At 26.9% G+C, this 15,978-nt stretch overlaps 2 long non-coding RNA genes across 2 annotated transcripts in view; one reads left to right on the forward strand and one right to left on the reverse strand.

Annotated features, from left to right (window-relative positions):
• Positions 1–15,978, reverse strand: part of LOC126301649 (uncharacterized) — a 31,576-nt gene that overhangs the window by 5,625 nt on the left and 9,973 nt on the right. The window lies entirely within an intron of this gene.
• The window catches only part of LOC126301650 (uncharacterized), a 77,570-nt gene that overhangs the window by 4,920 nt on the left and 56,672 nt on the right, over positions 1–15,978 (forward strand). The window lies entirely within an intron of this gene.

A 15,978-nucleotide genomic window follows, 5' to 3' on the forward strand; every position in this document is an offset into this window, starting at 1 on the left:
GATGGATTCCGACTACTACATGTAGATAACCGAACAATCCTACCAATAAATACAGAAGTACGAGTATTAACAAGAGCATCAGATGTTCTACACTCATGAGCAGTTCCTGCATTAGGGGTTAAAATTGATGCAACGCCAGGTCGGTTAAATCAAGGAACATTCACAATAAATCGACCTGGATTATTCTTTGGACAATGCTCAGAAATCTGTGGAGCAAACCACAGATTTATACCAATTGTAATTGAAAGAACTTCAGTAAATTTATTTATTAAGTGATTATCTAAGATAATTTAAGGAGTTAGTTAAAATAAATAACATTAGAGTGTCAATCTAAAGTAACTAAAAAAAATTAGTACACCTTGAAATTCATCAGATGACTGAAAGTAAGTAATGGTCTCTTAAACCAAATAATAGTAAATTAACGACTACTTCTGATGGGGAAATTAAATCCAAATCCCTCAAATATCCCCTCTTATATGATTCTCACTATTCATTATATTTTCAGCTACATTAATCTTGTTTAATCAAATAAACTTCTTCTCATTTAAACCTAACCTTATTAAAAGAGCAGAAAAAGGAACAATTGAAATAAAAAACTTAAATTGAAAATGATAACAAATCTATTCTCAACATTTGACCCATCAACTAACATCTTTAATTTATCATTAAATTGAACTAGAACATTTCTAGGACTATTATTAATCCCATCACTATTTTGACTTACACCATCACGAATTAACATTATCTGAAATAAACTAAATTTAACCTTACATAATGAATTTAAAACACTTCTTGGACCAAAATCATTTAATGGAACAACATTCATTTTCATCTCAATTTTTATTATAATATTATTTAACAATTTCATAGGATTATTCCCTTATATTTTTACTAGAACAAGACATTTAGCATTAACATTTGCAATTGCCCTACCTATATGGCTAAGATTTATATTATTTGGATGAATTAACCATACTAATCATATATTTACACACCTTGTACCACAAGGTACACCGCCTGCATTAATATCATTTATAGTACTAATTGAAACAATTAGTAATGTTATTCGACCAGGTACATTAGCAGTACGGTTGGCAGCAAATATAATTGCAGGACACTTATTATTAACCTTATTAGGAAACACAGGACCATCTATAGCAATAAACTTAATCTCATTACTAATTATTGGACAAATACTTCTATTAATTCTAGAATCAGCAGTAGCAATAATTCAAGCCTATGTTTTCTCAATTCTAAGAACTCTATATTCTAGAGAAGTATATTAAACCTATGTTAACAACTCACTCAAACCACCCATTCCACTTAGTAGACTATAGACCTTGACCATTAACAGGAGCAATTGGAGCAATAGTCCTAGTATCAGGACTAGCAAAATGATTCCACCTATTTAATATTAACTTATTCATAATTGGATTTGGAATTACCCTACTAACTATAATTCAATGATGACGAGATGTAGTACGAGAAGGAACATATCAAGGATTACATACAGGATTTGTATCAATTGGATTACGATGAGGAATAATTTTATTTATTGCATCAGAGGTATTATTTTTCGTTTCTTTTTTTTGAGCATTCTTTAGAAGAAGATTAGCACCAACAATTGAACTAGGAATACTATGACCTCCAATAGGAATTCAACCCTTTAACCCTATACAAATTCCATTACTTAATACAGCTATTCTTTTAGCATCAGGAGTAACAGTAACATGAGCACATCATAGTTTAATGGAATCTAATCATACTCAAGCACTACAAGGATTATTCTTCACAGTGTTATTAGGACTATACTTTACAATACATCAAGCATATGAATATTGAGAAGCACCTTTTACCATTGCAGATGCAGTTTATGGATCAACATTCTTTGTTGCAACAGGATTCCATGGTTTACACGTAATTATTGGAACAATCTTTTTATCAACATGTCTACTTCGACACTCAATAAATCAATTTTCACCAAGACATCACTTTGGATTTGAAGCAGCAGCATGATACTGACACTTCGTAGACGTAGTATGATTATTCTTATATATCTCTATTTATTGATGAGGTAGATAATTGTTTTTCTAGTATAAATAGTACATTTGACTTCCAATCAGAAAGCTTGATATAAATCAAGAAAAACAATTCTAATTCTATCAACAAGAGTTTTCATTAGATTTATTATTCCAATAATTGTTATAATCCTGGCAACAACACTATCAAAAAAATTAATTAATGATCGAGAAAAAAGATCACCATTTGAATGTGGGTTTGATCCAAAAAGATCAGCACGAATACCATTCTCAATACGATTCTTCCTAATCGCAGTAATCTTTTTAATTTTTGATGTAGAAATTGCACTAATTCTACCAATTGTGATTATTTTTAAAACTTCAGACATTATAATCTGAACAGTATCAACAATATTTTTTATTCTAGTTCTATTAGGAGGACTATACCATGAATGAAACCAAGGAGCATTACAATGAGCAGAATAAAGGGTTGAAGTTAAATATAACATTTGGGTTGCATTCAAAAAGTATTGATATTATCAATCAACCTTAAATAGAATAAGAAGCGAAATATTGCAGTCAGTTTCGACCTGGAAGATTGGTATGTACTACCCTTATTCTTATTAATTGAAGCCAAAAAGAGGCGTATTACTGTTAATAATATAATTGAACTATAATAGTTCCAATTAAGGAAATGTAAAGCCAATATGAAAGCTGCTAACTTTTTATATTAGCGGTTAAACTCCGTTAACATTTCTAAAATTTATATAGTTTAAATAAAACATTACATTTTCACTGTAAAAATAATATATCTATATTTATAAATACTTAAAAGTAAAAATACTTCCTTAACATCTTCAGTGTCACGCTCTAATTATAAGCTATTTAAGTAAACGAAAAACAATATTACCAAAATAAATATTCAAAAAATAAAAGTTAAAAGATAAATCTTGAAATTAGAATCATATCAACCTTGAATATAACCAATTAAATAAATAAATAATCTATATAAACCTTGACCACCAAGTAATTCACCTCAACCATAATCAAATGACTTAGATGAATAATAACATATTTTTAAAGGAATATATCTAATAAACTTAGTTGAAAGAAAAGGTATAAATCATATAGAACCAGCAAATCTAACAAAAGAAAGTATACTTAAAGAAAATAAATTGTGAGAAAAATCAAAATTAGAAATAAGATAACCTAAATAAGCACCTAAAATAACAACTGTAATAGTTAAAAACTTTAAATAATAAGGTAAAGCAATCACATGAGAAATAGGAAAAATTAATCAAGATAAAAGACTACCACCAAAAACAGCAACAAACAATAGACCAATTATTCCAAATGAAATATAATAACCCTTATCATCAAAAGAAAATCTAGAATAAAAATTATTATCACCAGATATTGAATAATAAAACAAACTAAAAGAATAAGAAGCAGTTAAACCAGTAGAAAAAAAATAAAGAAAAAAAATTAAACAATTAATTCATCTTAAACAAACCATCTCAAGAATTAAATCCTTTGAATAAAATCCCGCTAAAAAAGGTATTCCACACAAAGATAAACTAGAAACATTAAAACAAACTGAAGTTAAAGGTATGAAATTAACAATTGATCCTATAAAACGAATATCCTGAGAATCCTTCAAATTATGAATTATTGAACCTGCACATATAAATAATAATGCCTTAAATAAAGCATGAGCCAATAAATGAAAAAATGCAAGCTTTGGATAACCTATAGCCAAAATTCTTATTATTAAACCAAGTTGTCTTAAAGTAGAAAGAGCAATAATCTTCTTTAAATCAAACTCAAAATTAGCGCCCAATCCAGCCATAAATATAGTTATACAACCAATTAAAAGTAAAAATCAACCACAATTATAAGTATCCAATAACGGTCTAAAACGAATTAATAAATAAACACCAGCAGTAACAAGAGTAGAAGAATGAACTAAAGCAGAAACAGGAGTAGGAGCTGCTATAGCAGCAGGAAGTCATGAAGAGAAAGGAATCTGAGCTCTCTTAGTTATAGCTGCTAAAACAATTAATATAGTAATGAGCTTTATTTCAAAAGAATTAGAAATAAAATCATAATAATAAATATAATTTCAACCACCAAAATTTAACATTCATGCAATAGAAATTAAAATAGCAACATCACCAATACGATTAGAAAGTGCAGTTAATATACCAGCACTATAAGATTTTACATTTTGATAATAAATAACTAAACAATAAGAAACTAAACCTAAACCATCTCAACCTAATAAAATTCTAATTAAATTAGGACTAATAATTAAAAAACCTATAGAAAGAATAAATATTAAAACAATAATAATAAAACGATTTATATTCTTTTCACCAGATATATAATCCTCTCTATAATAAATAACCAAAGAAGAAATATATATAACAAAAGATATAAAAATAAGAGATATTCAATCCAAAATTAAAGTTATAACAACTATAGAACCATTTAAATTGAAAAGCTCTCACTAAACAAAAAATCTATAATCAATTATTAAATAATAAATACCTAAAATAAAAATTATAGTTCTCGAAATAAACAAAGAAAAAAAACTCAAAGAACAAATAGAAAATAAATTCACGGCCTAAGATGAAACACTTCATATCATTGATTCCACAAAACAATATTTTTAATTAAAATACTTAAGCAAACTAAACAAAGAAATATTCACCCTTTAAACAGAGAATATTTAAAGGCAATCAATGTAAAAGTAAAAGATGATATTCACGAAAATAACCAAGAGAACAAGTATAAACACCAGAATAATAATTCCCATGCTGAGAATAAGAATATATATACAAAGTTTAAAGAGCTCTAAAAAAAGATAAAAAAATCAAAGCAAAGAATCTAAAAGAAGATCAAGATATAATTCTATTTAATAATCTAATTTCACCTACCAAATTTAAAGAAGGAGGAGCAGCCATATTTGATGATCTTAAAAGAAATCATCATAAAGCCATTCTTGGCATCAAATTAATTATACCCTTGTTAATTAATAATCTTTGTCTACCTAAACGTTCATAAATAATATTAGATAAACAAAATAAACCAGAAGAACATAAACCATGACCAACCATTAGAGAAAGAGAACCTACACAACCTCATCAATTCATAGTCATCAATCCACCAATAACCATTCTTATATGAGCAACAGAAGAATATGCAATTAAAGACTTTAAATCAACCTGACGAAAACAAATAAATCTTACAATAACACCCCCAGATAAACCTAAAGACAATCAAAAATAATTAAACTTTAAACCCAAATAAGAAATAACCTTTATAACACGAAAAATACCATAACCACCTAACTTTAATAAAACACCAGCAAGAATTATTCTACCTGAAATAGGGGCCTTTACATGAGCCTTAGGAAGTCATAAATGAACCAAAAACATAGGTATCTCAACTAAAAAAGCCAAAATTATAAATACATAAAACATAAAATAATAAGAACCAAAATCAACCAATAAAGGAAAATATAAAGTATTAGAAAAATCATAAACCTTAAATAAAACTAATAATAAAGGTAATCTAGCAACCAAAGTATAAAAAATTAAATAAACACCAGCCTGCAAACGCTCAGGTTGATAACCCCAACCCAAAATTAAAAGTAAAGTAGGAACTAATCTAGCCTCAAAAAAAATATAAAAAGAAAGAAGACTTAATCTAGCAAATGAACAATAAAGCATAATTATTAAAATCAAAACTTTAAAAACAAAAAAATTAGAATGATATGAACTTAAATAAACTGAACCTCTAGCAGTGATTATTAAAGAACAAATCCAAAAACTAAGTAAAATTAAACTAAAAGAAAAATAATCAATACCAAAATAATATCTAATTATATTCAAATCAGCATATGAATAAACACAAATTATAAAAACAAAACCCGACAGAAACATTAAAGAATGAACCAACCATCAACAATTATTTAATAAACAAAGAGGGATCAAAAAAATAGTTATAAATAAATACTTTAACATAAAGATAAACCAAAAGAATTAAAAAAATCATTACCATGAGAACGAATTATTGAAACTAAAATAGAAAGACCTAAAGCACCCTCACTAACAGAAAAAACTAAAAAAATAACAGGAAAAAAATAATCATAATCAAACTCAATAAGAAAAACAATAACTAACATAAATAAAGAAAGAACAATATATTCTAATCTCAAAAGAACCATTAATAAATGTTTACGTTTAGAAGAAAAAACATAAACACCAGCAAAATAAATCAATAAAGAAGTAAAAATAGAGAATATAAACATTAGTTTTAATAGTTTAAAAAAAACGCCGGTCTTGTAAACCGGAAATAAGTCCAGCACCCACTTTTAAAACTTCAGAGGTGGAAAAGCTTCCATCATCGGTCCCCAAAACCGGTATTTTAAATAAACTAACCCCTGAAACGATCAAAATAATAATTATATCATTATCAAATGTAATAAATATTAATTTTATTAAATTAAGACACCCAATATCAATAATGCTTTTTATTATCCTTCAAACCTTCCTAGTTGGATTAATAACAGGAACAATAATAGACAGATATTGATTATCATATATTTTATTTTTAACATTTCTTGGTGGTATACTAGTATTATTTATTTACATTACAAGAATTGCATCAAACGAAATATTTCAGCCTAAATCAATCACTATAATTATTACATTAATAATGTGAGTATTTATCATATTAATATTATTTATTCTAGATATATCTATATTTATAGACTTTTTCAAAAACACCGAAACTATAAATATTGATAATTCAATCAATTATCAAGAAATAACAATATCTTTAGAAAAATTTTATAATAGACCAACATTCATTATTACAATAATAATAATAATTTATTTATTTTTAGCACTACTAGCAGTTGTTAAAATCACCAATATTAATCAGGGACCTATTCGTAAAATAAGATAATTACTAATGAAAAAACCCTTACGATTAAGACATCCTTTAATTAAAATTATTAATAACTCTTTAATTGACTTACCTGCCCCAACAAATATTTCATTTTGATGAAATTTTGGATCCCTATTAGGGTTATGTTTGGTAATTCAAATCGTAACTGGACTATTTTTAGCTATACATTATACATCGAATATTGAAATAGCATTCAGTAGTGTAGTACACATCTGCCGAGACGTAAATAATGGTTGAATTATCCGAACCTTACACGCAAATGGAGCATCTATATTTTTTATTTGTATTTACTTACATGTAGGACGGGGAATTTACTATGGATCTTATATATATATACATACCTGAATAATTGGTACAGTGATTTTATTTTTAGTTATAGCAACTGCATTTATAGGATATGTCTTACCCTGAGGCCAAATATCTTTTTGAGGTACAACAGTAATTACTAATTTATTATCAGCAATCCCATACTTAGGAACAGATTTAGTCCAATGAGTATGAGGAGGATTCGCTGTTGATAATGCAACATTAAATCGATTCTTCACATTCCATTTTGTATTACCATTTATTATTGCTGCTATAGCAGCAATTCATTTATTTTTTCTTCACCAAACAGGATCTAATAATCCTCTTGGACTAAATGGAGATATTGAAAAAATTCCATTCCATCCATACTTTACCTTTAAGGATTCTATTACATTTGTAATAATAACATCATTATTAATTATACTATGTTTAATTAATCCTTACCTATTAGGAGATCCAGATAACTTTGTACCTGCCAACCCATTAGTAACACCAGTTCACATTCAACCAGAATGATATTTCCTATTTGCATATGCAATTCTACGATCTATCCCTAATAAGTTAGGAGGTGTTATTGCATTATTTTTATCAATTGGAATCTTAATAATTTTACCATTTTATAATAAAACACCATTCCGAGGCATTCAATTTTACCCTATTAATCAAATTTTATTCTGAACTATAGTAGTTGTTGTATGCTTACTAACGTGAATTGGTAAACGACCTGTTGAAGAACCTTATATTATAACAGGTCAAATCTTAACAATTATTTACTTCACATATTTCTTAATTAATGTCCATGTCGCAAACGCATGAGATAAATTAATTAAGGAATAAAGTTAATTAGCTTAGGAAAGGCATATGTTTTGAAAACATAAAATTAGAAGTTTAACTCTTCTATTAACTTTTCTCAAAAAATTCCACTAAACAAATGAGATAAATAAAATCTTTAAACCAACAAAGAAAATAAAAAAATTCAAAGATAAAGGTAAAAAACTTTTTCAAGCTAAGTACATTAATTTATCATAACGGAACCGTGGTAATGTTCCACGAACCCAAATAAAACCAAAAGATATAATAGCAAGCTTAATAAAAAATATAAAAGAATAAAAATCACCGCCCAAAAAAATTAAAGCCAATAACATTCTTATGAAGACAATTCTAGTATATTCAGCTAAAAAAATTAAAGTAAAACCACCCGCACCATACTCAATATTAAATCCTGAAACTAACTCAGATTCCCCTTCAGCAAAATCAAAAGGAGTACGATTAGTTTAGCTAAGCAAGAAGCAAAACAAGCTAAAGCTAAAGGAAAAGAAATAATAATAAATCAACAATAAAACTGATAGTTTATAAAATCAAACATATTAAAACTACCAATTAAAATAATTAAAGACAATAAAATTAAAGCTAAACTAACTTCATAAGAAATTGTTTGAGCAACAGAACGAAGAGAACCTAATAATGAATAATTTGAATTAGAAGATCAACCAGCAATTATAACAGTATAAACACCTAATCTAGTACATCATAAAAAAAATAAAAATCCATAAGGAAAAGAACACATATAAGTTAAATAAGGAAAAATTACTCAAACGGCTAAAGAAATCATTAAATTAAAAACAGGGGAAAAATAATAAAGTAGGTAATTAGATATAATAGGAATTGGCTGCTCCTTACAAATTAACTTAATAGCATCTCTAAATGGCTGAGGAATTCCAACAAAACCTACCTTATTTGGACCCTTTCAAATCTGAATATAACCTACAACCTTACGCTCTAATAAAGTTAAAAAGGCAACACTAATTAAAACACAAATAACCAATAAAAGAAAATTCAAAATAAATATAAATAAATCATAAAGTATCAATACTATTTGTAGAAAAAATCTACATAAATGAATTCTAAATTCAACACATTAATCTGTCAAAATAGTAAATAAATTAATATTAATCAATATAACAAAAAATATTTTAACCATATGGTCCTTTCGTACTAATATGGATTAACAATCTTAGGATAGAAACCGACCTGGCTCACGCCGGTCTGAACTCAGATCATGTAAGAATTTAAAGGTCGAACAGACCTAATCATTGGGCTCCTGCACCCAAAATTTTTCTTAATCCAACATCGAGGTCGCAATCTGCTTTGTCGATATGAGCTCTCAAAAACAATTACGCTGTTATCCCTAAGGTAACTTAATCTTATGATCATAAATTATGGATCAAAATAACAAACATAAATAAATGATATAATAATGAAGAGTTTATCTATTCTTCATGTCACCCCAACAAAACATCATCATTAAATATAGAAAGACAAACAAAAAACTATATAAAAGTAAAATGTCAAGCTCTATAGGGTCTTCTCGTCCTAAAGAAGAATTTAAGCCTTTTGACTCAAAAGTTAAATTCAAAAATTTATTAAGAGACAGTTGATTTCTCGTCAAGCCATTCATTCCAGCCACTAATTAAGAGACTAATGATTATGCTACCTTTGCACGGTCAAAATACCGCGGCTCTTTAAAAATACGCTCAGTGAGCAGGCCAGACCTCAAAATATAAACAAGAGGACATGTTTTTGATAAACAGGTGGAAATCAATTTTGCCTAGTTCCTTATAATAAGTTCACAAGGTAAAAATTTCATACAAATAAATATACTAATTCTATCATTATTACAAAAATTTTAAAATTAAATTAATAATCTTAATAAAAAACCTAAAATATTTATAAAATCAAAATAAAAAATAATGAACTAAAACGTAATCTTAAAGATAGCTGGTTTAAAGCTTACTATTATATTTCTATAAAATAAATTATAGGTTATTAACTTCAAAGCTTATCCCTTAAAGAATAAATAAGTTAATATTTTTACTTAAAAAATTAAATAAAAACAAATAACTTTAAAAAATTAAATTTTTTCTTAAGAAACTAGATATCTTGGGAAACGATTAACATCTCATTTCTATAAATAATTTAATAATAATTATGATACATTAACTATAAATTATTTATAAATCAACCCAAATCGAGACAAGTAAAATAAATACTAAAATTTTGATAAACCCTGATACAAAAGGTACAATATATAAAATCTACTTAAAAAAATTTAAAATAATATTTCATAAAACACTTACATTACCAATAAACTATAATTTAAAAAATCAATTCTATAAAATATACTAAGACAAAAATACAATAAAATTATTTATATTAAATAATTAAATAAACAAAAAATAAATATAATAAAATAAATAATCAAGATATCCTGATTTGCACAGAAAAATTTTCAGTGTAAATGAAACACTTTACTAATAAGTTATATCTTGAAACTCTTCCTAGATACACTTTCCAGTACATCTACTATGTTACGACTTATCTCATCTAAATTGAAGCTACTTTAAAATAAAATAGAATAATCAATAATGAGAGCGATGGGCGATGTGTACACATCTCAGAGCCAATATCAGTTAAATTAAATAAATTAAATTACTATCAAATCCACCTTCATTAACAGTATTTCACTATCAAATCCGTTATAAACAAAAATCTATTGTAACCCACCTCCTCTTAACTATAAGCTGCACCTTGACCTGAAATATTTTATAATTATAAATCTTGAGAATTATAACTCTAAAAAGATTCTCTGATAACGGAGATATACAAACAAATAAATTAAGTAGAGTAAATCGTGTATTATCAATCATGGGGTAGGTTCCTCTGAATGGAATGAGATACCGCCAAATTCTTTGGGTTTAAAGACCTTAACTAATAGTACCCTGGTAAATATAATTAACATTTAAAATAATAGGGTATCTAATCCTAGTTTATTATTTAAATTTCACAGATTCATAAAAAGGGCCACAAATAAATTTTAACATTTCACCTTACAAATTTATATTTCAACCCTAATAATATAAACAACTGTTTTAACCAATAATATTCACTTGTATCAATCGTATAACCGCGGCTGCTGGCACGAATTATGCCGATACTAAATCAATTGCTAAATCCAAAATCACTTGATAATTAAATCAAATTACTGCAAAAAGAACATTTAGTCTAACAAAACTTACATATAATACAAAGAAAAAGTGAATAAACAAGCAAGAATAAAACTTTTAAAAATAAAAAATAAGAAAATTTTAAATCTATTAATTCAGGAAAAAATAAAAGATTCAAATATTTAAAGAAAAAAAAAGAAAAAAACCACAAACATTAACAAAAAAAAAGAAACGCCCCTATGTATGACCACAACAACTTCTCTATTATATATTATTAAAGATTAATATGGAACATGTATAGCAATAAATGTATTATATTCTTTCTTATTTAATCTTTCTTTTCACTAATAAATAAAGAAAGATTAAATAATATAATAAATATATTTTATACAATTATGTAATTTAATATAATATGTTATTAATATGAATTCTTTTTTTATATTAAGTTAACTTTCATATATATTAGTTAAATAATCTAATTATAGATAATTTACATAATTATATTATTATTATTAATATAATTATTTATATTAATTATAATATTTTATATTTAAATTAATAATTTTATTTATTATATCCAATTATAATAATATTAAATATTAAATTACATATTATTATATATATTATATTATAATAACCTATTTTAAGCTAAAAACAAAAGTAGCTATAATCCTAGGTAAATAATTGCATTAAAATAATCAATTGATAATGGTAAGATGAACTTATAATACTTTAATTTCAATTAAATGTAATATATTAATATAAATTATTTATTATATATATATATATATATATATAAAAAATAAAATGAGAGGATAAATTAATCCTAATTAAACAAAATAATACATAAAAGAATTTCAAAAAAAACTTTCGATTTATATATTAAATAAATGAAGTGCCTGATTAAAGGGTTACCTTGATAGGGTAAATAAAGTAAATAAAATTACCTTCATTAAAATTACATAAGATAGAATTAAACTACCTCCTTTAGTATCAAAAACTAACGTGCATCATACACCTTAATGTAAAAAGGTAAGCTAAACAAGCTAATGGGTTCATACCCCATTTATAGAGGTATCAATCCTCTCCTTTTTAATGACCAACAACTCTACAAAACTTCTCTTCCTATCAACATTAATGATAGGAACGATCCTGTCCATTTCATCAAATTCCTGATTTGGGGTTTGAATAGGACTTGAGATCAACTTACTTTCATGTATTCCGCTCCTAACAAGAAATAAAAATATAATAATAAATGAATCATCAATTAAATATTTTATTGTCCAAGCAATAGCATCGACAATATTATTATTTTCAATTTTGCTGATTCAAATAAAATATCCCATGGGATGGGAAACAGAATTTATCCCATCAATAATAATTAGATCTAGACTATTATTAAAGATTGGAGCTGCACCTTTCCATTTCTGATTTCCAGAAGTTATAGGAGCATCAAGATGAAATAATCGCCCCAATATTGGTCTTATCTTATTGTATTCAATTAAGAACTTTTATTTGAACAATTATTATCTTAAGAATTATTATTGGGGCAATAGGAGGTTTAAATCAAACATCCTTACGACAACTTTTAGCATATTCATCAATCAGACACCTAGGTTGAATAATTAGATCATTAACAGTCAGAGAAAACATCTGAGAACTATACTTCATTATTTACTCACTATTAAGATTAATTATAGTTTTATTATTTAAGCAAATAAATTTATTTTTCATAAATCAAATTTATTCAGCCAGAAATATAAAAACCGAAATTAAATTCATAATATTCTTATCTTTATTATCTTTAGGTGGACTACCACCATTCCTTGGATTCTTACCAAAATGAATTGTAATACAATCATTAATAGAAAACAATATAACAACTATTATAACTATTATAGTTGTATTAACTACAATTACACTCTACTACTATATACGTATTAGATTCTCAGCTCTAATTATATCATACACAGAAAATTCGTGATCTATAAAGATAAAGTCCCAAAAATCAAGAATCATTCTTCCTATAACAGTAATAATTTCAACAATAGGATTGATTTCAACATCAACCTTAATTTCATTATACTAAGGACTTAAGTTAATCAAACTAATAACCTTCAAAGTTATAATTAAAAGAATAATCTTTTAGGCCTTAGTAAAATTTTACACCTCTAGAATTGCAGTCTAGAATCATAATTGAATATAAGACCTAAATATGATAAGAGAGAAAACATCTCACAAGTAGATTTACAGTCTACCACCTAAAATTCAGCCATCTTACCGCAAAAATGATTATTCTCAACAAACCATAAGGACATTGGTACTTTATACTTCATATTTGGAGCATGAGCAGGAATAGTAGGAACATCAATAAGAATACTTATTCGTGCTGAACTTGGCCAACCCGGATCTCTAATTGGGGATGACCAGATTTATAATGTTATTATTACAGCTCACGCATTCGTAATAATTTTCTTTATAGTAATACCTATTATAATTGGTGGATTTGGTAATTGACTTGTTCCACTAATAATTGGTGCACCAGATATAGCATTTCCACGAATAAATAATATAAGTTTTTGATTACTACCACCTTCACTAACCCTTCTTCTTACATCTTCTATAGTAGATAATGGTGCTGGTACAGGATGAACAGTTTACCCTCCTCTAGCTGGAGCTATTGCACACGGGGGTGCATCTGTAGATCTAGCTATTTTTTCACTGCACTTAGCAGGTGTATCATCTATTCTTGGTGCAGTGAATTTCATTACAACAGCAATTAATATACGATCAGAAAGTATAACTTTAGATCAAACACCTTTATTTGTATGATCTGTAGCTATTGCAGCATTACTTCTCCTTCTTTCACTTCCAGTTTTAGCAGGAGCTATTACTATATTATTAACAGATCGAAATTTAAATACATCATTCTTTGACCCTGCAGGAGGGGGTGACCCAATTCTATATCAACATCTATTTTGATTCTTTGGACACCCAGAAGTTTATACTCTAATTCTACCGGGGTTCGGAATTATTTCACATATTGTATGTCAAGAAAGAGGAAAAATTGAATCATTTGGAACATTAGGTATAATTTATGCTATACTATCAATTGGACTAATAGGATTTATTGTATGAGCACATCATATATTTACAGTAGGAATGGATGTTGACACACGAGCATATTTTACATCAGCAACAATAATTATTGCTGTACCTACAGGAATTAAGGTATTTAGATGATTAGCTACATTATATGGAACTAAATTCAAGTTCAATCCACCATTATTATGAGCTCTAGGATTTATTTTCCTATTTACAATTGGTGGATTAACAGGATTAGTATTAGCAAATTCATCACTTGATATTGTATTACATGATACATATTATGTTGTAGCCCACTTTCATTATGTATTATCTATAGGAGCAGTATTTGCAATTATAGGAGGTGTCATTCAATGATATCCACTATTTACAGGATTAACTATAAATAATACATGATTAAAAATCCAATTTACAATTATATTCATTGGAGTAAATTTAACATTCTTTCCTCAACACTTCCTAGGATTAGCAGGAATACCTCGACGATAATCTGACTACCCAGACGCATATACATCATGAAACGTAGTATCAAGAATTGGGTCTACAATTTCTATTGTAGGAATCATTATATTCATTGTAATTATATGAGAAAGAATGATTACAAACCGAGCAATTATATTTAGAGCTAACATAAGAAGATCAACAGAATGACTACAAAATAACCCTCCTGCAGAACATAGTTACTCAGAATTACCATTAATCTCTAGATTCTAATATGGCAGATTAGTGCAGTAGATTTAAGCTCTACAAATAAAGGTTTGACCTTTTATTAGAAAATATTTATTAATGGCAACATGATCAAATTTATCTCTTCAAGATGGAGCTTCACCATTAATGGAGCAATTATCATTCTTTCATGATCATACTATGGTCGTATTATTATTAATTACAGTAATTGTAGGTTATGCCCTAAGTTATATATTATTTATTGCCTATACTAACCGTAATATACTTCATGGACATTTAATTGAAACAATCTGAACAGCTTTACCAGCAATTACATTAATTTTTATTGCCCTTCCATCATTACGACTATTATATTTACTTGATGATTCAGTAGATGCAATAATTACAATTAAAACCATTGGACGACAATGATGTTGAAGATATGAATATTCAGACTTCATAGACGTAGAATGTGACACTTATATAACACCAAAACAAGACCTAGAAAATGATGGATTCCGACTACTAGATGTAGATAACCGAACAATCCTACCAATAAATACAGAAGTACGAGTATTAACAAGAGCATCAGATGTTCTACACTCATGAGCAGTTCCTGCATTAGGGGTTAAAATTGATGCAACGCCAGGTCGGTTAAATCAAGGAACATTCACAATAAATCGACCTGGATTATTCTTTGGACAATGCTCAGAAATCTGTGGAGCAAACCACAGATTTATACCAATTGTAATTGAAAGAACTTCAGTAAATTTATTTATTAAGTGATTATCTAAGATAATTTAAGGAGTTAGTTAAAATAAATAACATTAGAGTGTCAATCTAAAGTAACTAAAAAAAATTAGTACACCTTGAAATTCATCAGATGACTGAAAGTAAGTAAA

Source organism: Schistocerca gregaria, unplaced genomic scaffold, assembly GCF_023897955.1.
Source record: "Schistocerca gregaria isolate iqSchGreg1 unplaced genomic scaffold, iqSchGreg1.2 ptg000077l, whole genome shotgun sequence".
NCBI lineage: Eukaryota > Metazoa > Arthropoda > Insecta > Orthoptera > Acrididae > Schistocerca > Schistocerca gregaria.